Raw genomic sequence first — 25,538 nt, forward strand, 5'->3', positions numbered from 1 at the left:
CCATATGCTTATGTGTATCAATTACGATTTCTAGAATATAGAAATAAATTATGTACACGTCCATGAGATACCTATATCAAGACCGTGAACAATGTTTCCAGTTTTCAAAATATGTGAAAAAACAAGTATGTTTATCGAATGTTGTGTAACATAATTTATGACCGTTTCGTAGAGCAAACGAAACCACTATGCAGTAGTGTGATGTAGGGCTGACAGCAATTCAAACCCATTCGGCCGGTGAGCAGGGCTCGGTCTTGCACGGCTGGGAAGAGAAAGTCTTTCGTGTTTTGCTTCCCTTGCGACGACGGTGGTGTGGCGTTATTACTTTTTGGCTGCGCCTAGCTGCCTCCGGGTGCAGTGTAGTCTTTCTTCCACGACGATTGAAAGTGAATGGCAATCGTTTGATCTTGGCTTAGGGGAACTGGGGATAATTTTTCCATAGGGGACGAAGTGTACCACCCTCAATTTGAACGAGCTACGTGTTTTGGAATGCATTTTTTCAAATGTAAAAATGTGTAAAAATGCTTTTATATAGGTATGTAATGTTATATGTTTTAAATCGCAGAAAACATAGCATAGCATAGACTGACCGTACATGTGAATGGTTCCTACTCCGTGATTGGTCAGAACTGGTAAGAATTGCACTTCGATCCAAATGAATAAGGGATGGGAGTTTCCACTTACTCTCGAAGTGCAATTTTAGCAGATCTCATATTATTGATCAATAACGGCGCCGGCCAAGTCCTTACAGTCAGTTGGGATGGGGAATGATGTTAGGGTGTAATGATTGTTGCTTCTAGAGACCGAGAATACCTCTGCATCTCCACAATTTTTACGGGAAGGGTGTTTATAAGTAAGAGAGGAAAAAGATCTGGGAGTCACTTTTGGTCGGTGATGCGATCCATGGATAGAGAGGAAAATAAACGATTTTTACTTAAAACTACATTTTTGTCTTGCAACGGAAATATAATAGTAGAAGTTTGAAGAAATACGTCGATATTCAAAATATCGAACTATTCAAAGGTTATTTTTATTAATAAAAGAGTCCATAGTTTGTTTGAACATTATACTAATGTTACGTTGCGACGATAAACAAAAAAATGTGTTATTAAAAGCATGAAACGAGCTCACCAGTTGGTACTCTAACCTCGACTGAACACAACATGAATCACACACGACACCACGACAAAAACACGATTGCTTGGAGTTCCACGACGCACTGCCCAGCAGAACGCAACAGGACTGCTTGGACTTCCACGCGCACTCTCTGCATTAAATCGCAGAAAACATAAAAAAAAACAAAGTTTTTCGCTGTTTTTGCTGCAATTTTGTGCGAATTTATATGTGACTTTCCAGGTAGATGAATAACCAAACATCTGAAATTATCACCAAGAGTCATCTTGAGCACAACCTTAGTTCGTATGCCATGCGAGGAAAGTATTGAATTTGTCCTTATAAAGCTTATTGACGGTCAACTAATACGGCAAAACGCTCACCGCTATTTCATAACACCAAAACACCCGTTTGAATTCAAATTCTGCCAAATGTAATGCCACGCTGAAATTACGTGTAAAGGTTTCATTTTAAATACAAATTTCTCAGCATGTATTATTAAACCCTCTACCGGCAGCTTCATTTTTTACCGCTTAAAAAATATTCAAATCGCGATAACTTTTTTTGTTCCTTGATATTTTTGCACCATTCTTTTACAAGTTCTCAAAAAACTCTTCTGGTTTTCGAATATGTGTCGATATTGGTAATTGGTCATCTGGATCCGGAGATATTCCAAAATTCCTTGGGGGACCAACGCGTAGCCATAACCCACGTAAATATTTCAGGCTACAGAATTTTTATCGTATTCGGAAATGCACTCGTCGAAATGATATATTAATGCGAGTATGCTATGAAAAAATGAAGCAATTTGGTGCAGCCGTCTTTGAGTAATGGGCATTTATGTATCTGGTACCACCCTGGACAAATAAAGATCTTGGAAACTCTAAAAAACCTCATATCGTAATTTTCAGATTTCTTCGAGAATACTTAACCGATTTGTATGATTTTTTCAGAGTAGCTCCTCATTACCTGGTATTGTATAGTACACATTTTATTTTTTTGATAAATTGACCTTAAACAAAATGGCCGCCAAAGACATGTTATATGGAAAATGTCGTTCTCCCAAGGAACATCGAAATATCTTCAAAACTAGACCACCAATGATTAATATCGACACGGTTTCTCAAACTAGAAAAGTTTTTTGAGATCTTGTGAAAAAATGGTGCAAAAATATCGAGAAATAATGGTGGTAAAAATTGAAGCTGCCGGTAGAGGGGTTAAACAACGATAATTACAAAAAAAGTGATTCCGAGTGGAAAGTACACAATACCCGATCACGAAGAAATTGTGCAAAATGAAATTGTGCCTTGTAATGTTGTATTTCTTATATTCTGCAATGCTCAAATGGATGCCTATTTCTATGATTCGATAGAATCGCCTTTTTCCTTTCACCCCCAGTTCCCCTTCGTATCCCATGTTGGTGGTGGATGGCGCGGCTTCATAGTGTATCGAGGTAGAGATTGGATACCTAATGTAGTTGATAGCTGAGTAATGGGTATTGTGGAAAGTGTGTTCGATAGAGACGATTTTCAATTAGGTATGTGTAAGAAAACTTAATTTTCTGCATAGCTGAAATTTGCTAGAGGTAACTTTTCTAACTATTTAGTGCCCTCGACACTATTTAACTTTTATAGGCAACCAAAATTGAAATATTGAATTCACAATACTGTTCTATCAAAATACGATGATTCTTTGTTCTGTCAGCTTCACTCTAATACAATTATTAAGACAGCAAACAATGAACAACATAGTCGTCATTGATTGAATTGAATAGAACCCGAAACGACGTTATTTTCATGTTGGCGATAATAGAACAACAGATTAACCTTTAGTCCTTATGGGATGGTTGCCGAACGAAATGAGGTTATGGTTTCTCTTTTAGTTTGAGAAACCGTGTCGATGACAAAGTGTCGGTCTCCTAAGGAATTTCAGAAAATCTTCGAATTCTGATGACCAATTATCAAAATTGGCATAAATCCTAAAAGCAGAAGATTTTTTTGAGAACTTGTGTAAAAATGGTGCTGACCATATTTATTAATCTTCAAAAATCGAACGAAGTGCGTATATTGTGTACACTTTGTTAGAAATTTGGTCCCTCGACGTCTTCTATAGCAGTGATTCCCAACCTTTCTGAATCGACAATGGATGTTCTACAAACATTAATGTTTTCGAAATGAAAGTGTATCGGAGTTTTCCAAAGATCTCAAAGTTATTTTCTGTATCTCTTCGGGATGAACCAGTGAGACCAGTTTTCTTTGATCTTTTGTGGTATACACGTGTCCTTTGTTTAGTGCATGTCGTTCTATTCCACTACTATTGAGAAATCATGAAGTACCATTGCATAGCGCCTCTTTAGAAAAAGATACCGCTATTACTATATAAGTATACCTTTTGGAGAAAACAGTTTGTCACCATTGAGCTCTCAAAAGCGCGCCCCTTATTTCAGGTTCGGCCACTAAACTGGTTGAATGATACTAATTTGACCATGCATCGGTACTCATGCTTATCAAATTAGGGATGGTACACAAATTATGTCACGCTAAATTTCGACTTTTTTGACCCCCTCCCCCGCTTTGTCACGTTTTTTGTATGAGTACTTCAAAAGTTTTGTAAGGCTTGTCACGCTTGGCTTGACCCCCTCCCCTTCTCCTTGGAGCGTGACGTAATTTTTACATGACCGCTTATTGGTTCTACTTAAAAGGTTCAAAGACGTTTTTTGTAACTGTGAACAGGTTTCATGGCATCAGACATTTAGGATTCTTGAAACAAGAAGCTTATTTTAGAATGTAGGAGGTCTGCTACTCGACTGATTCAAAATCGTTTACTTCCTAGATGTCCAAAGATAAGCATTTGAACTCGGTAAGAACTTGTCTTTCGAATCAGATGCTCAGATGCTGATTGAGCCATTTTTCCACTTGGAGCTCCTCATCGTCTAGGACAAATAGGTGGCTCTTAGTGGCTTGTTACTCCGACTATAACTTATAAGTATCAACAAGAACATATACAGTAAGAGTACAATACAATTTAAAAGTTACTCTTAGTGTTGTAAGCAATCACGGATATTCGGCAGCGCTTCCCTTAAACATTTACAACTCGAGCGATCAAACGAATGACGCAAAAGAAAATGTCAATTGAATGCCTCTGACCATGATAGCTTCGCTAGGATACGTTTAGGTTTTTCTTGTTTCTATCATTTTTAATAATGGGCGCTACTTTCACTGTATTTGTGTCACATTTGACATAACAAGTAAGATCAAACTATTCATGTTGTTTACAATCCGATATGTTTGAATTCTATGCAAAACTTATGATTTATGCAAATGTCATCTTGTCGAACGACATTCAATTGACAGTTTTTTGTGTTTCTCGATGTTCATTCAACCACCCAGTCAACATTTTGGTTGGTATAACTTTTGTTAAACATCATTCTATATGAATCAATTCAATCGTATAGAATGCATGAAAAGGTTATATACCTACCAAAGTGGAGGCTATATGCGTACTTGGCACGACTTTTCCAGACTTTCTGCGATCAGATATACGATGCCACAAAATTTGGATGAAAATAAAAAATAAGTTTCCAGCGAACCTCGAACGCGGGACTTCTGGATCATGAAGCGGACACCTTACCACTGTACCACAAATGGTTAGATAACTGACATGTGATTATTTGCCTATATTAATACATGTTTCATGTACAGCGACACATACCTTGTTTTTCTTTGAGGCCCAACGTCAGCAGATACCAAGTTTGGGTGGCAATTTTTGCTAAGTTATTGCGATTTCATACTATGCTTTCTGGATTGATATATGATCTGTCAGTTTATACAACTTAACGCGATTCTATGTTGCAATATTTACGACATGTTTTGATGTCAACACAAATGTCGTTTATGAATCGTATTGGGGATTTATATACAACTTGTGTTGACATTGATAACGATTGATTTGGCATCCTTTGCGATTCTGATTTTGGACGTATGAATATGTGATTTTGAATGCACATTCTTATACGATACGTGGCTCACTGGGCACTCGTGCTGTGTGTGACAGCGGAAGATAGCGGATGGATGCAAAAGAATAAAATTACTGCTGACTACGACAATGAAACGCACGCCGCGCAAAGTTTCGAATGTTTATTGTACTGCTCTTGATAGGTCACCCAATTTGTCAGGAGTCCACCAAACATCTTTCCAAGTCTTATTAATGTATTCGAATCCTATGAGCAAAATCTCAATAGAGAAACTTAACAGTAGATGGAGTACCTTGTAGCTTTTAATTTCGCCCCTAAATGCTTATCCTTTGACAGATACACGTATTTCGACTACCACTTGCAGTCTTCTTCTTCTTTCTGGCGTTACGTCCCCACTGGGACAGAGCCTGCTTCTCAGCTTAGTGTTCTTATGAGCACTTCCACAGTTATTAACTGAGAGCTTACTATGCCAATGACCATTTTTGATGTGTATATCGTGTGGCAAGTACGAAGATACTCTATGCCCTGGGAAGTCGAGAAAATTTCCAATCCGAAAAGATCCTCGACCGGTGGGATTCGAACCCACGACCCTCAGCTTGGTCATGCTGAATAGCTGCGCGTTTACCGCTACGGCTATCTGGGCCCCCTCGTGAGTGGATACGAGTAACTGACACTGAAGAAGACTGCAAGTGGTAGTCCACTTACGCGTATCTGTCAAAGGATAAGCATTTAGGGGCAGAATTAAAAGGTACAATGTACTCCATCTATTTTTATCTTTCTAAGTGTTCGATAAGGAACTTTTGGAAATGATCTAACTTAAATCAATTAAAAAATTTCTCGAGAACCGTCTTGAACGATTTTCTCAAGATTTGAAGATGCATCTCCAAGGATTCACCATGAGTCTTCAAAGTTCTTTCCAATCAAATTTATGAAATGCGAAAGCTGTTTTCAAAATTTTAAGAAACTGCATAATAAGCTTCTTGGAAGCCAACTAACGAACTCAAGGAGACTTCTAAATTCTGACTACTGCAGATTTCAGTTGAAAATCTAATCGAAAAACCTGCTGATATACAGTCAAACCTCCACGAATCGATGTTCCAATACATACCCGATATCGACTCATGGAACCATACTAGAAATAAAGTTACTACTCAAACAGGTTAAGTACAACATTCAAACGTTAAGTTCACATTGTATCTGCTAGTGGTCTACGTTAGATTGACGACAAATAAATAAAACAGCTTTTCAAAGGATATCATTCCATGACGCGATATTTGTATCCCTTCAAAATCAACTCCTGGGGGTTTGACTGTATTCGTTAAAATTTCGTTAAGGATTCAAGTAAAGATAGTAGATAATTTTGTATTTCTTAAATCCCGTCAATAGATCGGCAAGAAACTTTTATAACATTTTCCACGGCTATCGAATCTGGCGTAACCTGCTAAGTTTCAAGCTGAGATTATACCAAGAATTTTCTATGGACCTCTAACCAATAAGATCTACCACAAAAAAAAATCTGTTGAGTTTTGTTCCATGGACAACGCCAACATGGCGTTGGAGCCCCGTCAATACCAAAAATATTGTTGTTAACATCAGAAAAGTTTGTTTTAATTCCTGAAGAAAAAAAAAACAGGAGATGCTTTATGCGCATAAAACTACTAAAAACTAGAAAATTTGTCAAACAGGCGAACCAACTCATAAATGAACTAACTCAAACATTAGATTTGAGAATTTTGGTGTTTTCTAACACTGTCCTTAGGAACAAAGAAGTACCATTTTAAGGTTCATGGTGGAAAAAATCATGCTAAGCCGGTGAAGTTAAATTTGGCTTGTGATCTCTTAGTGCAGAATAATATTGCAAGTATTAAATTAATAAATGTGTAGATAATAAACAAAAACACGAAATTCTAATTTGTTTAAATATTCTGAACTTCAAAAATCTCAAGCGGTCACTTTTTAACTTTTATTTATTATTAAGAACTAGTTGACCCGATAAACCTTGTTTTGTCCCACAGTAGGCTGTTTGATAAATGTGAAATAAAAATGTACTAAAAAAGTGTAAATTTTCTACCCCTGTTTTTCCTATTTTACGCTTGAAGTTCTTCGGCTTTTTGTACACACAATAACGTCGGAACTCTTCACGAACCCAACTGTGAAAAAATCAGGTAAATCTATTGACTCGTCCTCAAGTTATTTCGTGACATACAAATACCATTCCATTTTTATTTATAAAGAAGAAGAAGATACACTTATTCACAAAGCTCCGCAGACCCTCTAGGAAGTCGTCACGGCCTCGTAGGGGTACGTGGACCACCGGATGGGAAGCCCTGCTCTATACGAATAAATTGATTCATATAGAATGCGTACCAGCAAAAGCTATGTTAACAAAATGTTGATTGGGTTTTTCTATTTTCGACAGCTTCGTCATGGAGATTTCATAACACCTGTTGGGCTCAAAATATGCATTGATAATTTTTTAGTAGAACCACATTTACTGTTCAACTTCAGACGATTTAGCAAATACAAAAATCTTCTTTGTCGAGGAACAAAAATTGCTAGTTGAGACCGTTCCCATAGATAAAATGTTTTTAAAGAAAATCAAATTTTAAGGAAAAACTTAACCCTAAAGGCCCAAACACAATAATAGTGGAACGGCAACGGAAAGCGGAACCGGTTCGCCAGCATGAATTACACCATCTCGACTGAGCTGTCAACGAACTAAAGTGAATTAACACTGAGTCGAATTGCATGTCATAGTTCGTGCTGGCGAACCGGTTCCGCTTTCCGTTGCCGTTCCGCTATCATTGCGTTTGGGCCTTAAGGAAATTTAATCGAAGGCATACTTCACAACTTCAAGAGCACACATCTGGAGAACTAGATATGTAGCTGTTAGAGGTGAAAATTTTCTCGATTAGTCATTCGCTGGTGATGGCCAATCGATCAAGTTTTCAGCTTGAAGCGCTAACTTGTTCTCTAGATTTGTACTCTTGGAGTTTCGAAGCCAATGCATCTTCACCTTAAAAGAGAACTGTCAATCCTTGTTTAGCAAGCAAAATGCAAGAATTGCTCAGAACCTGTGTTGTAAGGTTTTGATGTTTACATGGATACGACGAACACGTGTAAATGTCAAATTGAAATTGAAACTTCGAAAAGAAACCACGTGCTCCGGTGGGGATCGAACTCACAACTTCCTATTTACTAGATGGGAGCTTCAACCTACAAGCTTCGGAGCCCCTAGAGAGACACTAACAGTTGGAGTCGAACTGTTCACAATTTCCCCAATGCACATGGTATCATCATTTCCAGTCTAAATTTCCTTTGGAAGAATGAGATGTACATTTGACACATACATCATCGTCAGTGGCGCAACCAAGGGGGGGTTTTGGGGGTCAAACCCAACCACCCCCCCCCCCCCCCCAAAGCCGAAAAATTTAAAGGGTTGCCAAGTATTTTTTTGAAATTTAACACTATACATCACACAACTACAGAACAGTAAAAAAAGACACTACACGTTAATGCTTCCAGTGGGCTATTTTCCCTTTGAAGGAAGCACCACACTAGCCAACGGGCTAGCATGCAAAGCTCAGTGGCACAGTCGGAAAACATTTCTCTCGAAAAGTTTCCGGCCTGAGGCGGGAATCGATCCCACACTCCTCAGCACGATGCGGCTAAACGCCTTGGTGACACTAACCACACGGCTACGAAGCCCACTAACTTAGTTTGATAATAAATTTCCGAGCTGTTTAGTAGAATACCTATAAGTAGATGAAAAAACCGAATTTAGAACTATACCATTTAATTCCATTAGAGTTTGTATCCTTTGACAGATACGCGTATTTTGACCTCAACTGTAAGGCCGTCTTCAGTGTCGTGTACTAGGTGTAAGTCGAGTCTAGTACACGACACTGAAGACGGCCTTACAGTTGAAGTCGAAATACGCGTATCTGTCAAAGGATACAAACTCTAGTGGAATTAAATGGTATAGTACTAAATTCGGTTTTTTTTTATCCACTTAACATAGTTTGATTCGTATGAACACTGGTAATGTCAGTAGTTTTCATAGTTTTATTCTTCCAAGTTTTTTTTGTTATTCTTAAATTTTTAAGGGAGTTTTATAAAAACAAAATTATCTGCGAATCATAACTACAATAAGCTAATATATAACATTATTTTTGTAACAAACTAACGGTGCTGTGTCCACAGTTTGTTAAACCTTCAGATTTATTGGAATCTTTTCATTGCTGCAGCTGCCGGTGGAAGCATTTCGGCCCCATTAGGAACTTTTGACAATTTTGAGATTTTTTAGGTGTTTTCTTTTTTTTTCATGAAAATAGGATGTTTATGTAAAAAATATATAATACTCGGATTTGTCTATTAGAAATATGGATGCAATAGCATCCCACTACAATAGTAAACGAGCTTGAGCTTGATTGGCCGCCCGTGGTTGACTGCTTAGGACTGATAGATACCCTCGGTGTATAAGTGCTGGTAATTTTCTATTTACGGCGATAATGGCGCCAGCCACGTCAGAATGTAGATCAATGAGGGGAAGGGGAAGGAATTGATGCGGCATTGAAGCAGTTGAATTGAACCACCAACCCGGTCATCCCACTACAATAGTAAACGAATCGGACTACAAAGTCATCCAAAATAAAGTTTAATAGGGTCCTAAAGCCCTGTCCCAATTTCAGCGTCAAACGATTAAGTTTAGGTCAAAAACACATGTTTACTCAATTTTCAAATGTTTTCCGTTCGTTTGAGTCTAAAAAACTTTTTTTAATGTTTTTTATTAGATTTTGTCACACCCTTTAGCTTAAACTCAAATTTTGGGTATATTTTGTTTTCCGTGTTCCTTTCGAAATGTCAGATAGGAACAACCCCAGTGTTAAAACTAAAACTCCTGTGGTGTTCACGATACGCGACGCGAGACAAGACATAACACTTATAGTTCTTACAAACGTCAAGAAAGTTTAAAAAATTACCTTTCTGTCATTAGACAGAAAGGTAATTTTTTAAACTTTCTTGACGTTTGTAAGAACTATAAGTGTTATGTCTTGTCTCGCGTCGCGTATCGTGAATGTCGTGTTGTTCTTACGTTAGCACAAATCACACAAATTTTTAGTGTCCTATGGTGTTTTTGTCGACTAAGATCTGGCAATTAGTTTTCAATGATTTTTATTGCAAATTTCTGTTCTTAAAGATTATTCTCGAATTCATTCTCATTTTTGAAAACCTTGAAAACATTTTTAATGAACTACACAGCGGCAGAGCAGCTGAGCGGCATCACGCTAATTTATCGTTATCTTTCCTAATTCATTTTATTATGCAAAAATTAAAACATACTTAAAATCTCCAACTCAATTTTTTCATCAAAAAATATCTTCTCAAAAAGTATTTTGAAATAGAACCAAATCCTGGTTGCGCTACTGATCATCGTGTACATGAAAACAATAGAAATATTATTTGTTTTTGTACTGAAATTTGGGGTGGCAAAAACTGGAACACTTGCACCAGTATTGCAAAACTGGACTAACGATGCTCCAAATACGGTAAGACAAAACAATCAAAGGACACTTAGCAACGATCATCGATATCACCGCCAACCTAGGAAAGAAAAATTATCTTTGACAGCGCATTTCTTGTGGAAAATCGTACCGCGTTTGGTGTTCCCGCATTTGGTATTTGCGTTTCAAACGCAAACAGCAATATTTTGGTTCCTGAATTCGCAACCTAAATACGTTGAGTTATGGCCAACTACTTTAAAACGTATTTTATGGCACAAATGTCAAAAATTTTAATCACCTTAATCCCAATGAGCAAATACATGATCCACATACAAAATTGTCTGTAAAATCACCATATGAATCAATCACACAAATTCTTCAGCAAGACTCTCAACAATTCATTGACTATTTCGTTCATCACTGTAGACAGCGCAATCACTATGAATCGAAGAAAACTTAGTCGTGCGTTTGAAGTGTGGGAAAATTCCGTACGCGGATTAACAATTCAATACTTGCAGATGATCGCAAACAGCGATAACCGGAGTTAGGCTTGTCCAAAAAATAGTGCATGGAATCACAGCTCTCTTGGTTCTCATTGCTTCTATATTGATGCATCAGTTAGAAATGTAGCCTGTAAGTGATAGGTCTTATGTGTTGAGGTGGCAATTTGAACACTTTTCATGATGTTGAACCCTATTTGGAAATCAACTACTTGGAATTTCAAGTTTCTGGCTACCAGATTGGCTACAGGACCAGTCTGGTTTGACGTTCGTTCCCTATCAACACCTAAAACGGATGCAGTGTAGTCGTGGTGAGTCGCCAATTGTTGGCTGTAGAATGTTTTGATAACACGTGTTTATTTTATTTTTTGCTAGCTGGGTAAACAAACAAATGTGTGTACTTGACCTGGCTCCACTCATGTAAAGCTGTCGAGAATGTATGTGCGAAAATGAACGAGCTTCCTAACGAAACCTCATGAAGTGATGATGTACGGTTAGAGGCGGTGATGACGACTGACGTGCTCTTTCCAACTACAGCTATACTTCAGTTTGATAAACTCTAGTCAACCAGAAATCACATAAGAGTTAACGTGAAAAGTCGTTTACTTGTACGAATTACATAGCACCAGCACGACACGGTGAATTAAATTGTTTGATTGACAAGTTTCGTCGCATAAAACAATATTTTCTGATTTCATCTGTGCATTTTATTTCGTTCCGTATACACGTACAAAATAAGTTGGGGCAATCCGTAGCAGATGTAAAATTAACTTTGCTATCATAAATTATGTCACATAAGATTACAGATTAATTCGCAATAAAATCCATACACTCTTATTGTATGTCAATTTTCATCATATAAAATATGTACAAAAATCGCCTTCACTTTTGTACGTATAAGGCCTTTCAACAACATCTTATACAGATACTTAGCATATAATATAAGCATCGCTTAACGAAAAGAGGTATTTAGTTAATCGTACATTCTGGTTACCATTGACTACACAAATACGACATTAAATCGAGATATACCTGTACAACTGAGCACAGTTACAATCGTGTAGTTTTCACCTATATGTTGAGCTTTGGTGGCGAGTTTGACGCGATTTGACGAAATAAGTCACATAAAGGTGTGAGTCATTGTTTGGTAATTTCAGTCATGGTCGTGTTGCGAGCGCACAGAGAATGCCATAATCGTTCGGAATCGATTTGCATATCGCATTCTCTTGCTCGGTCGTTAAAGCTGAATTCATAATTGAAGCGTTGGGGATCGTGTCCCCCAAAATCGAACGAACTGTCTTTGTTTTTCAATTAAGCCATTCGCTGCATCACACATACGACAACGATGATCACGGTTAGCAGTCAAGAATGCGAAAACAATGCTGAATTCTTTCTTTTTAGCGTCACTTTAGTTCTAGAGGTTCTGAACTCAATCGACAGCCCAATGTTAGTTCCAATCAAGCTAAAACGTGAGGTTTCGCATAAGAACTTTTCGTATAAATTTATTTTGCTTAAATTTGTGCCTCGGAGAATCTTATGCTCTCTTCAAAATGGTACCTGTTCTTCTATAAAACTGCTTTATGCGAAACGTCCTTACGCCGAACGTCTCTGCGAAATAGGTCCTTATGCACCCCACAGACGCTCAGACGGTTTGACCAACATTGACTCCGCCCCCCAGGTTGATGCTCATGTTGGTGCTATGTTTGACCGTGTGTGATGCTGTTTGACGAACCAATTTGACAGTTTGTGAAACCAATTTGACGGTTATCGAATCGATCGGCCAAAATCAAACGAGTTTGATTTTGCTCAAACCACCGGTGGGCGGAGCCAAATGTTCGACGAACCGATCGTACCGTCAGTAGGGATGTTGCACGAACATCGACGTCATCATGTCAAATTGAAGCTTCGACGTCCCAGGAACTGCCGCACTGTATTTCGATCGGCCGAAATCGTGAACTTAATTCTGTAGCATCTTTAAACGTGATTTTTTCGGAATGGTGTCTTGGGACGAAAATTTTCTAAAAATATAGCGCATATATTGACGGTAAATGTTAGTTCGCAACTTTGCCACGGGCGGCGCTGCGAAAATATTTTTTTTGAAATGACGATCTTTAAATATGATGTCTTCGGCAAAGTTGTAGATAATTCAAATACAAACAACTTTGCCAAAGACACCTAGTGTGTATTCAGCCGCATTTCCAAAATACGGGAGTATTTTATGAACGACCCCCTAAAACTAGTTTTTCTTCGATATTTTGAAAATACGAAGTTTCCGGTAGCAACAATGTTCTACAAAATTATGTAAACAGTCAAAATGAATCATTCTCTGGAAGACACTAGTCTTCTAAAGATCAAGGAAAAGCAGTTATAACCGTCTAAGTGCAAAAATCAGTCATTTTTGGGGTCCGTGTATATATTCGGGTGGCAGCTGGTGGCAGATGAAACCTAGTAGGATTCAAAATACATCATTCGTAGTTGTAAATGTCGATAGTGTCATTAGTATCCACGAGTATCCCTTTTACTTAGAGAAATTTTCGTCAATTACTCTTATTACCCTGTAGTACTTAGTTATATGATGGGTAGAGGGCTATGTGGCTCCATACTTCTTCTTTTTCTTCTTTTTGACACATTCTTCATCATTAGGCACAACCAATAGGTTCCGAATACATTTTTGAAGAAAGTTCTCAATCTCCTGAAAAGACGCTTTACGAAATGACTCGCCCTACAACTATTTTTCTCTTGAGATTTTTGCGTTTTTTCGTACATCCCAAGTAACCAAATAGCACTTTAATTCGCTCTGCGTGCTAGCATTATACAGCTGACACGCTTAATTGGTCGAATAATAGCACTAAAAGACCAAAAAGATAAACTAGCAGGCTAGTGTTTACTACAGGACACGTGCAAGAACGATGCGGTGAGTAGCAAATTAAGTGATGTATCAAATTCAAATCCAAAATCAGGCAAGTGCCTCAATATCAGATCATTTTGTAAATGAGTGTCGCAGCCATAAGAACTGCGTTAACATTTAAACACTGATTTGATTCACAGAATAGTGATTCAATGATTTATTCTTTTTTCAACAGAATATTTCACCAAATTTGCATAGCTTGCACTTACTATAGTGTCTATGTACGAAAAATAATTTTCGTCCGAAGACACCATTCCGAAAAAATCCGTTTAAAGGTGCTACAGAATTAAGTTCACGATTTCGGCCGATCGAAATACTGTGTGCCGATGCAGATGGGTGGAAAGTCAAAATGCGTGAATTTACGCAGCGTTAAATGCCCGCTCTTGAGTTGTTTCTATATATAACCGTTTTCTTTGGCAAATTCACCAAGGATTCTTTAATTATTCCTCAACCAATTTCTCCAGAAATATCTTCAATGAATCCATCAGCAGTTTCACCTGTGATTCAAAAATTCTATCATGGATTGTACCTGGATTTGAACTACAGGGATTCCATCAGGAATTTAACCATGAAGTTCTACAGGTAATCCTCTTGTAATATCTTTAGAAATTCTTCCAAAACTGCTTCATGATTCCACCAGGTGTTCTTCCAGGAATTTAATCAACATTTTATCCAGTGATTTAACAAGAAATTCCTGTAAGAATTCCTTTATAAAATCCTTCCGAAAGTTTTCCTGGAATTCCACATGGGATTCTATAAGGAGTTCCTACAGGGATTCTATAAGTGATTCCTCTGAGAATCAGGTGTTCTTCTTCTTCTTGGCGTTACGTCCTCACTGGGACAGAGCCTGCTTCTCAGCTTAGAGTTCAATGGGCATTTCCACAGTTTTTAACTGAGAGCTTTCTTTGCCAAAGTTGCCATTTTCGCATTCATATATCGTGTGGCAGGTACGATGATACTCTATGCCCAGGGAAGTCAAGGAAATTTCCATTACGAAAAAATCCTTGACCGACCGGAAATTTAAACCAGAAACCTTCAGCAAGGTTTTGCTTTGTAGCCGCGGACTCTGATCACTCGGCTAAGGAAGGTCTCTAGAATCAGGAGTTATTCTAAGGAATTAAACACGCAGTTCCTTCAGGGTTTTTATCAGGACTAGCTCTAGGGATTCTATCGGAAGTTCCCCTCCGGATTCCATCGGAAGTTCCTTTAGGAATTCCATCAAGAATTCTTCTGGGGGTTTCATCAGATGTTCGTCTAGGGATTCCATCAGGAATTCTTCAGGGATTCCATCTGGAATTCCTCCAGAGATTCGAGCAGGTGTTCTTTCAGGGATTCCGCCTGGAACTCAACTAGGTATTTCATCAGAAGTTTCTCCTGTGATTCTATCAGGAATCTCAGAGATTCCACCTGGAATTCCTCTATGGACTTCAAGAATATCTTTACAAATTCTTCCAAGGATTTCTTCAGGAGTTCCCCCAGGGATTCATCAGGAGCTCCTGTATTGATTCTATCGGGAGTAGCTTTAGGGCTACTGGAGATTTCATCAGCAGTGGAAAGTCAAAATGCGTTTTGATCCTCCAGGGATTCCATCAAGAGTTGCTTCTGAATTTTCACCCGGAATTCTTTAAGAGATTAAATCAGATATTCCTCGAGGAATCCCATCAATGTTTCTTCTAGAAATATCAGAAATTCCTCTAGGGATTCTATCAGGAGTTCTATCCGGAAACTTATCAGAAATTCTTCAGGGATTTTAACAGGAGTCCCTTCAATGATTAGGAGTTCCTTCAAGAATATCTACAGATAGGAGTTCTTCCAAGGATTCCATCAGGAGTTCCTATAGGGATACTATCTGGAATACCTTAGGGCTTCCATTAGAGTTCTTCTGGGGATTGCATCAGTAGTTCCTCCAGAGTTCTTTCAGAAATTCCACCTGGATTACCTCCAAAGATTCAATCAGGATTTCCTCCAGAGATGATATCAGGAATTCCTTGAGGAATTTCATCAGGACTCCTTCTAGGGATATCATAAGGGATTGTGCTACTTTTCCCCGAATGTCGGTTCCCCGAATGTCGTTTCCCCGAACACCAGTTCCCCGACTGACCCGTTTCCCCGAATGCCATTTCCCCGAATGACCCGTTTCCCCGAAAAGGGTAGCAGTTCAAATAGGTGCTATAATAGTTTTCAGTGACGGATGGTGAATTAGAAAGAACGATAAGCAATCAAAAGAAGGAGGTATTTAATCATTCTCAACTAAAAATATGTTGCCAAAAATGCTGAGGACGGTAAAACTCGTAAGAACCGCCAATCAATTAAAGAAGGGTGCATATTAGATAATCAGTACGTTCACCTTCCTGAAATGTATGAAGTTATGAAAAATATGAGTGCCAAAAACTTTTCGGGGAAGTAGGCTATTCGGGGAAACGGAATATTCGGGGAACTGGCATTCGGGGAACTGGCGTTCGGGGAAACGACATTCGGGGAACCGACATTCGGGGAAAAGTAGCACAACCATCATAAGGAATTCTTCTAGGGATTCTAACAGGAGTTCCACCAGAAATTCCTCCAGGGATTCAATAAGGAGTTCCTTCAGCGATAGCAACAGGAACTTCTCCAGGGATTCCATCAGGAACTCCTTCAACAATATATTTAGGATTTCATCCAAGGATTTCATCAGGAGTTCCTCCAGGTATTCTATCAGGAATTCCAATAGGGATTCTATTAGAAGTACCTTCAGGGCTACCATTAGAGTTCTTCTGAGGATTTCATCAGGAGTTTCTCCAGTGATTCCACCAAGAGTTCCTTCAGGAATTCCTTCAGGAATCATCATTAAATTCTTCAGAAATTTTAACGGGAGTTCCTTTAGAGATTCTATCAGGAGTTCCTCTAGAGATTGTATCAGAAGTTTCTTCAGAGTTTTCATCTGGATCCTCGAGGGATTAAATCAGTAGTTTCTTCTAGGGATAACATCAGGATCTCTTCTGGGAATTACATCAGGAGTTTCTGGGGATTTCAAGAAGAGTTCCTTCAGGGGTTTCATAAGCATTTTCTTTAGACATTCCACCTGGAATTCCTTCTGGGATTCTATCAAGAGTTTCTATAGGGAGTATCAGGAGTTCCCCTGAGTCTTCCAATAGGAGTTTCCAATGGATTTCCATCAGGAGCTCTTCTAATGATTTTATCAGGAGCTCCAATAGGGATACAATTAGAAATTTCTACAGGGCAAAACAACAGAAGTCGTTTTTGGCATTTCATCACTAGTTCCCAAGGGATTCCATAAGGAGTTCTTCTAAGGATTTTATCAGGAGTTCCTCTAGGGTTTCCATTAGGAGTTCCTTCAGAGATTCCAACTGGAATTTCTACAGGAATTCTATCAAGAGTTTCTCTAATGATTCTATCAGGAATTACTACAGGGATGACATCACAAGTTTTTCCAAGGATTCCATCTGAAGGAGTTCTTCAATAGATTTTATTTGGGTATTTCCATCGGAAAATCTTTCATTTATTCCATTAGAAAAACTTCTAAGACTTTATTATAAATCCTCCTGGGATTCCATCAGAAGTTCTGTCAGGGATTCTATCAGGAATTCTCTAAAGGTTCCTTCAGGAATCCCTCTAGAGTTATTCTGGGTTAATTTATTATGAATTCTTTTAGAAATTTATTAGGAGATACTACCCGAACTTCTAGAGAATAAGAATAGAATAATTCTTTCAGCAAAATCTCCATCGATTCTCGATGATTATCAGGATTTCCTCCAGGGATTTTATCAGAAATTTCTTATAAGTATTCCATTACCAGCATTTTTCAAGAGATTCCTTCCGGAATTTCTCAAAGGATTCCTCGCGGAATTCATCATGGGGCTCTTCCCGGATTTCCTTAAGAAATCAATCTCGGAAATCCTCAAGGGATTTCTCCGGATTTTTCAAGGAATTTCTTGTGAAATAACTTCAGGGACTCTTGAGGGTTTTCAGGAACCCTCCAGCGATATTACCAGATATTTATTATAATAGTTTTACCTGTAATTTAGAAATCTACCAATGTATAATCCAGTGACTCCATCAGGAATTTCTCCTGGGATTCAAAACAGGAGGTTCCAAGATGAACTCCAATCATCCAATAACGAATTTTCTATGCGATTTGATTACAATTTCTTATAAAGATTCCACTAGTAATTCTTTCAGATACTTTAACAGTATTTTCCCTAATTATATCACCTGTAATTTTTCGCGAGAGAAGTTTTTTAATTAATTTCACAAGGAGTTCTTCTAGCGTTGACACTGGGAATATCACCAGAGTTTCGCTAGAATTACCACCAGAAAAATCTACCAGAGTTTCGCCAGAAGTTCAACCATAAAATACTTCAAAGGTGTTACTAGGATTGTGCTTCAGGATTATCATAAATTCCTCCAGGGAGTTAACTGATATTACTCAGAGTTTCAAGCAATACATATCTCTAAATGCCTCAGGATGAATCCCTAAAGTAGACCCTAAAGATTTTTTTTTTCATTTCTGAAAAAAATCCATGGAGATATATCTCTAGAAATACTTGCAGGTATCACCAAAGAAATCAATAGATTGATTCCTAGAGAGTTTCCTGGAGAGATTCCTTAGTATATTTCTGGAAGCAATCCATGAAAGAGTTTCTGAAAGATTCTCTAAGGTAATTCCTGGTAGATTCCTTGGAAAAAATCCTTCAAGAAATTTGGAGAAATTTATATTAGATTATTGAAGTAATTCCTGCAGAAATCCCAAGACGAATGCCTCGTAGGGTCGCTTCAGAGATACAAGGAAGAATCTTTAGAGGAAACATTGGTGGAGTTTATAAAAGAATTTATTGAAGATTCTCTCTAGAGGAATACCGGAGCATAACCAGTGGGATCCTCTCAAATAATTACAAGTAGAATCTCTAAAATAATTCCTGCTGATCAAGTTTTGATGAATTTTTTTGCAGTATTTCTCTTGGAATCTTTGAAGGCTTTCTGATGGAATTCTTAGAGGAATTGTTGATGGAATCCCTGAATTATTGATAAAATTCGTGAAAAAATCCCAGGAAGTGCTTCAAAGCAGAATAAATAGAGGAAACGACTAAAAGATTCTGGATAGAATGTTTGAAAAAAAATCCCTCGGCTTTCCCATATCAATGACTGCTCAGAATATTTCCCGAGAGAGACCCGTCATGATTTCTGAGTTTTGCTGGAATATTTCGTATGAATGATAACTGGAATTCCTCTTAAGTATTTATTTCTTCCGGTACTTATATGTTAAATATTCTTCTCTTCCTTACTGCGATTATTGCCAGAAAATCACAAAAAGATTCGCCCTCACAGCCACAGCATTCGAAAAAATAATAATCACATATTCACTAGACTCTCGGCAGGTCTAAAAAATGCAAAGAAATATCGAGTTGCTGCAACTGTGGGCTGCATTAAATGCTGTCATAAACCCTAAGGGATTGTAGGGTATGAGCCTAAGGCCTCAATGTACTGTCAACTCTGAATAACTCTACTTTGAAGCGACCATCGAGCTAGTCATGAAACCCAACTGTTAGTATGGTTCTCTAAATCAATATATCGATAACTGGATGACCCCATCTAGAATGTTCCATGCATCTTTACTTGATCTTCAAACTTTTTAACAATACAAACACAGAAATCATATTCGATGCGTGAAATTCGGAAATCAGATAAAAACAGTCCGTAAAATCCATTACCGTCAAAATTTTCTACAAAATCAAATCTCTTCCATCTAATCAAACCAGCGAACCGGCAGCAATATAATCTCTTCCGGGTTAACTTGCTGAAACCCAACCTGGTTTTATGATTATCATCATCGGAAGCATCGGCCCCGGGTTCTGCCGCCGCCGGTTTATAACGAACAAAAAATGAAACGCAATGTTTTATAATGATGAAGAATAGAGTTTTTCAGACTATACCACAAGACACAAGAATGCGAATTTCCATCATAAAACGGTTCACTGTGCCTGCACAGAAACGAAGATCACTTTTGAATCGATCGCCATCGTTGCCCAATCCCGAATCGTGTCTCGATTAGTCATTTTATCTGTATTTATTCGCTACACCAGGAACCGGAGCTCTAGAGGTAGAGACAAGAAGTTCACCTTGAAATTTATGTTATTTTTTCGTCATCGCCGTCGATGTCGATACCGTGCTCGTTGCTTTGGCAGTGCGGTTGCCGGAACACGAGGATTTGGGATTTGATGCTTGCCACAAGCTTGTTTGCATTTGCTTCAATCCTCGTCGATATGCGAAATTCTTGTTTGACGGGTATTTTAAGGCTTTAATTCTCGAAACAAATTGAATTTGTGTCAATGATGCTGTGTTTTCAAAGAAGCCTGGCGTATGGATGTCTGAAGATGATTTTGAATTACTTTATTTTCAGGAGTTTGTTTTGTGCTTCAGTATTGAATGTTCTTAAAAGGTATAGCAATCCGTATAATATTTGATCACTGTATTTCCTTCAGTTGTAGAGCATTATTTGACCAATGTTTGTTGAAAATCAGGGACAAAAAACGAATACCAACAAAAATTTCTATTACAGCCAACCCTAAATGACGATTGAACGTTCAAACAAACATTTTTACGATAAAACAACAAAACTTTCGGTAAATCACTATACACAACATTTATGAACATTTCTAAATAAATTGACATTACAGAATCCTTGAAAAAGGTCCAATAAGGACCGAAACGTCGGATAACGAAAACATATAGTTGTTTTTGATTAATTCAGTAGACTGAACTGCCAATTTTCAACCCAAAACTACTATTATTTCTACAGAAATTCTCAGTGATACGGGTTTATTGAAGATTACTTCTCAGAACATATCCAGAAGTTCCTCTAGACTAGAAGATTGCAAGACAGTTTCTTCTCAAGTTCCATAAATAGGAATAACTGGAAGTGTTTCTTTAAAACCTTTCTAGGAATTTGTTCAGGAATAATAAAAAACTTAGTTTTATGGAAATTTAACAACAAACATAATACATCTTTTACACAGCTAATACTTTAAGGAATTCTGAAGGAAGAGACTGCAAAAACTATTCCTTATTTTATCACACCAGGAAGATAGAATTTCTGTAAGGGTATTTTAGAATGGGTAACGCAACGAAATTTTGAAAGCAATTGCAGGCCTGGTAGCGAGTCACTGTTTAGTGATTTGGTCACTATTTCCGATCTGGTCACTAAAATGTCACATTTTTCATAGAAATGGTCACTTGAGACACTTTTTTTGTGATCTGATGATAAATCAACGATAATCTGAATCAGCTTCTTAAACTTAAACATCAATACAGTTATGTTTTACTGGTTTTTATAATTCTACTGAAAACACACTTTTATCGATCAGCATATTAAAGTGCCTAGAAAGCAAAGGATTATTTGCTAACTTTCTGAAAAAATATCAGGTGAATATTGCGTAGACATATCTGGCAGAATATCTGATATTTATTGGTTGGGTTTTTTGGATGAAAGTTCTGCTTAAGTTTTAACATTTAAGTCGACATAATTTTTGACAGATCTGCTGAGTTTATTGAGGAATTTCTGAAGAAATCCTGAAAGGATCCTTGATCTACCTTGCGACGGAAGCTCAACAATGCTCTATCAAAAAAGAGAAGAGAAGTTTTACTCTGAAATTTCAACCAAAAAATATTTATAGAACTTGTCAGAAATTTGTTCAAGAGTTATGCCTATAGTAGTTCTTCAAGAAATTATTTCAGAAATTTATTATTTAATGGATCCAAGAAGCTCAGTCATTCATGGATTACGCCAAATCGCTCTTATCCCGTGATTTCGATCGACTTTTTTACATTCCAAATACGCGTTTCTATAAAGATTGCTTAAATACACATGGGAAAATGGGCAATTTTTTTTGAAATCAGTTAGAAACAAGTGTTATTTTAATAAATCTTCGAGCTGTTTAGTGGAATACCTATAAGTTGCATAGGATAAGTCCATTGGAATTAAATGGTATAGTACTAAATTCGGTTGTCAGGTGTTATTTGTTAGTCTTTAGTGATGCCATTGCCTTGTATATTTCAAGTACTGAGTAATATCTGATTACTATGGCACAATAATCTCCTGATTAAGTTTACCGTAAATAAATAAAGCTTTGGAAAGAGAGGGCAACATTTTACATAAATTCTTACTGGGATCTATTCCTCTTTTATTTTGAAAATCTTGATTCTGCGAAGAATACCACAAGCACATTCAGGAATTCATCTACAATTTTTATAAGGATGTCGCTAAACAATCTTCCTTTATCACTGTCAATTTACTCTCGAACTCTTACTGAGATTTCCCCAGAAGTGCATGGAGCATTTTTCACCAGAAATTTGTTTCGCAACTCTGGTATATGAAAATGCTTGAACGAGTTGTGGCTATTAAGTTCGTCATTAATGACAAAGAATTTTGCCATAATTTCTTTTTTTCAGAGCTGATAAATTTTGAATTTCTAGGAGCTTCACTCTACTGACTGGAAATGTAGATTTAAAGTTGTAGCGTATGCCTAGCTTTTGTGCGTTCCGTAAGATTTAGATTATAATGTGTAGGCTTGTTAATATTTTTGATTATAAGCAACATGTTTTCCTTTCTGAACTTTTATTTTGGACTGATGTTTGTAGGTTTGAAGTCACTTTTCAGTCACTATTTGGTAACCTTTTATGATTTTAGTCACTAAAGTCATCATTATTTAGCTGTCTGACAACTACCAGCCTTGCAATTGATAAGGGGTAGGAATAAGCTTTAAAAACGATTATTTTCAACAGAGGTTTGTTGAAAAATAAACATTAGTAAACAACTCTAAGTATCTAAGGTCGGAGGCGAAGTCAGGGATATTAAGATTGCTTAGAGCTAAGAGTCTCCTAAAACACTTAGGTAATTCTCCATACACTCTTCTTGGAATTTACTTATGTACTGTTCAGGTATTTATCGAAATTATTGAAAAAAATATTCAGAGGTTCTCAAATTTATTTTCAACAATGCCTCCAAATATCTTGAAGAAGCTTTTCTTCTGGGTGATCTTTCAGAAATTTTATCAGGGATTTCTTTAAGTATATTCCATGAATTGTGTGAACATTTTCCACGCAAAATTCCAAGGGCTCCGTGAAACATTTCTCCCGGCATACTTTTGGAAAATAATCACCACTTCAAAAATTGCTCATGCATAGATTACTTCCACTGTTTTCTAAAACCAATCCTTTCCTAACAAATTCCTGTATTGTAATTCCAATGAGTTATTTCAATACATAGTCTCAATTTAGAGTTTTATGAGCTCTTCTACAGTTATTTATTTGGAGCTTCTTTGCTGAATGACCATTTTTGCATTTGTTTAGCAAGCACGAAGATACTCTATGTCCCGGGAAGCTGAGAAAGTTTTCAACCTGTATAGAACAGCATGGAAAATATCGCCAAAAACGTCCTTTGAACGATTTTATTTGAAAAATACTTGAATATATGTCACTATGAATCTTAAGAGGAAGATCTCAGAAAAGGGATCCATTAACTACCAAGAGTAATGTCTAAAGAAATGTTTGGATGAATTTTTGAAAAAAAAACTCGGGCCTTCCTTAACCGAGTGATTAGAGTCCGCGACTACAAAGCAAAGCCATGCTGGAGGTATCCGGGTTCGATTTCCGGTCGGTCCAGGATTTTTTTCGTAATGGAAATTTCCTTGATTTCCCTGGACATAGAGTATCATCGTACCTGCCACACGATATACGAATGCGAAAATGGTAACTATGGCAAAGAAAGCTCTCAGTTAAAAACTGTGGAAGTGCGCATAAGAACACTAAGCTGAGAAGCAAGCTCTGTCCCAGTGAGGACGTAAATGCCAAGCAGAAGAAAATGTTTTAATTTTTTGATAATTTTCAAAAATTTAATGAATGACTTTCAGCGGGCATGTTTCAAAATTTTTGAAGTTACCTTTCCATATACCTTGATGAGTTTTAGTATAATAAAATTCCACAAAGAATATCGAAGGGTAACTTCAGAACTTTTGCTACAAATCTCTTTAAAATAAATAATATAATAATGTGAGATTTGTTCGCACTTCTAACGGAAATTTCTCCTGAAGGACAACCATTCCTTCTTTTTATCCGCAAATTAATTCGGAATATATTCTCGGATTCAATTAAAAACACTTAATAAAAACACTTTGAAACGTACATGCAGAAAGTATGCTGATACTTTTCCAGCCATGTCAGTGCAAAATTAAGTAATTTTCTCCAATTTGCAATCGTGGGACGAATTAGCCACAATCATTGATGCCCAGTACAAATTTCAATGACGGCCTACTTCGCCTTAACCTTTCAAACATTCACAGTTTTCCTTCGAAATTTCTCCAAAAATTCATTGATTCTGACAAACCTTATACTGAGATATTCTGCTGAAAATTTTACTAAAAATTTCTTCAAATAGTTTTGTCTAAGATTCCATTACAAATTCCTTCACGAAGTTCATCTTTTCTGCCTCAGGAATTCTATAAAGTATTTTTTTTCTTAAAACTCTGCTTAAAATCTCCGGGTTATCTACGAAAAGTGTTTTTGAAATGTCTCTTGCCTTCGAAACGTCAGTGAAAGCTTATTGAAAAACGCCAGGAATACTTTCGCCTCCGAAGTTAGCAAAGCAGTAAAGGAATCTGTGCAGAAGTATTTAGCAAAATAACTGGGAAGGGGGAAGGGATTTATTAAAATATTCTTATGTGGATCTTCCTTAAAACAATTCTTTAGAAATAATTTTATCTAATATTGGTAGAATCCGTTTTCTGGTATTGAATTCTTGTGCAACTCCAAGGCGAAATTTCTGTTTTGAAAACTGACAGAACTCTCATACTTTCATTTAATCAAGTAGTAGAAATATGGTTTCTAAATCAATCTGTTCGCCATAGAATTATGAGCCTTTGGAGTTAATGCAAAACAGTATATGAGATGTTAGATACACATCGAAGAAAAAAAAACGAGAATTATAGTAATTCCTTAAAATCCTCATAAATTTTTCTGAGAAGTATATCCTCAGGAATTTCGTCAAAAAGTTTAGGAAATACTACTGTAAATTAAACTGTTTAAAAAAAATCACAGGAGAACGGCTATTGCTACTTAAAAAAACCAAACTCTGGAAAATATTTGAATTGATTTGAAAACTTATAATATATTTCTCTGACAAAATCCTTTAATAAACTGCTCGAGACATTTTTGAGTATTTCCATGGAGAATTTTTTGAAAGAACGTTATAAACGTATTCTGTTACAAGCTTTATAACAATGTTTGATTTTTTGAATAAATTTTAAAATATTATATTAGAGAGAGTTTTGAGGAAATGTGTAGAGATATGTAACTCATATGATCATATGATTTTTGAAAAATTCTAAAGAAACAGTTAGAAGATTTTATATAAAAAAATGCAGTAAGATCTGTGTCTCTAAGAAATCGCTGAGAATATTTTTCCCATAGTATCCTGTTTAATTGCTTATGATAATCTTGTGAAATATTTGAAACAATCCTTAGATAAACACCATGAAATATCATGTAAT

The 25,538-nt window shown here is 37.0% G+C and overlaps 1 protein-coding gene across 4 annotated transcripts in view; it reads left to right on the forward strand.

The window, feature by feature from the left end:
- The window catches only part of LOC5566872 (tyrosine kinase receptor Cad96Ca), a 64,394-nt gene that overhangs the window by 13,719 nt on the left and 25,137 nt on the right, over positions 1-25,538 (forward strand). The window lies entirely within an intron of this gene.

The sequence above is a fragment of the Aedes aegypti genome, chromosome 3 (genome assembly GCF_002204515.2).
Source record: "Aedes aegypti strain LVP_AGWG chromosome 3, AaegL5.0 Primary Assembly, whole genome shotgun sequence".
Taxonomy (NCBI): Eukaryota; Metazoa; Arthropoda; class Insecta; order Diptera; family Culicidae; genus Aedes; species Aedes aegypti.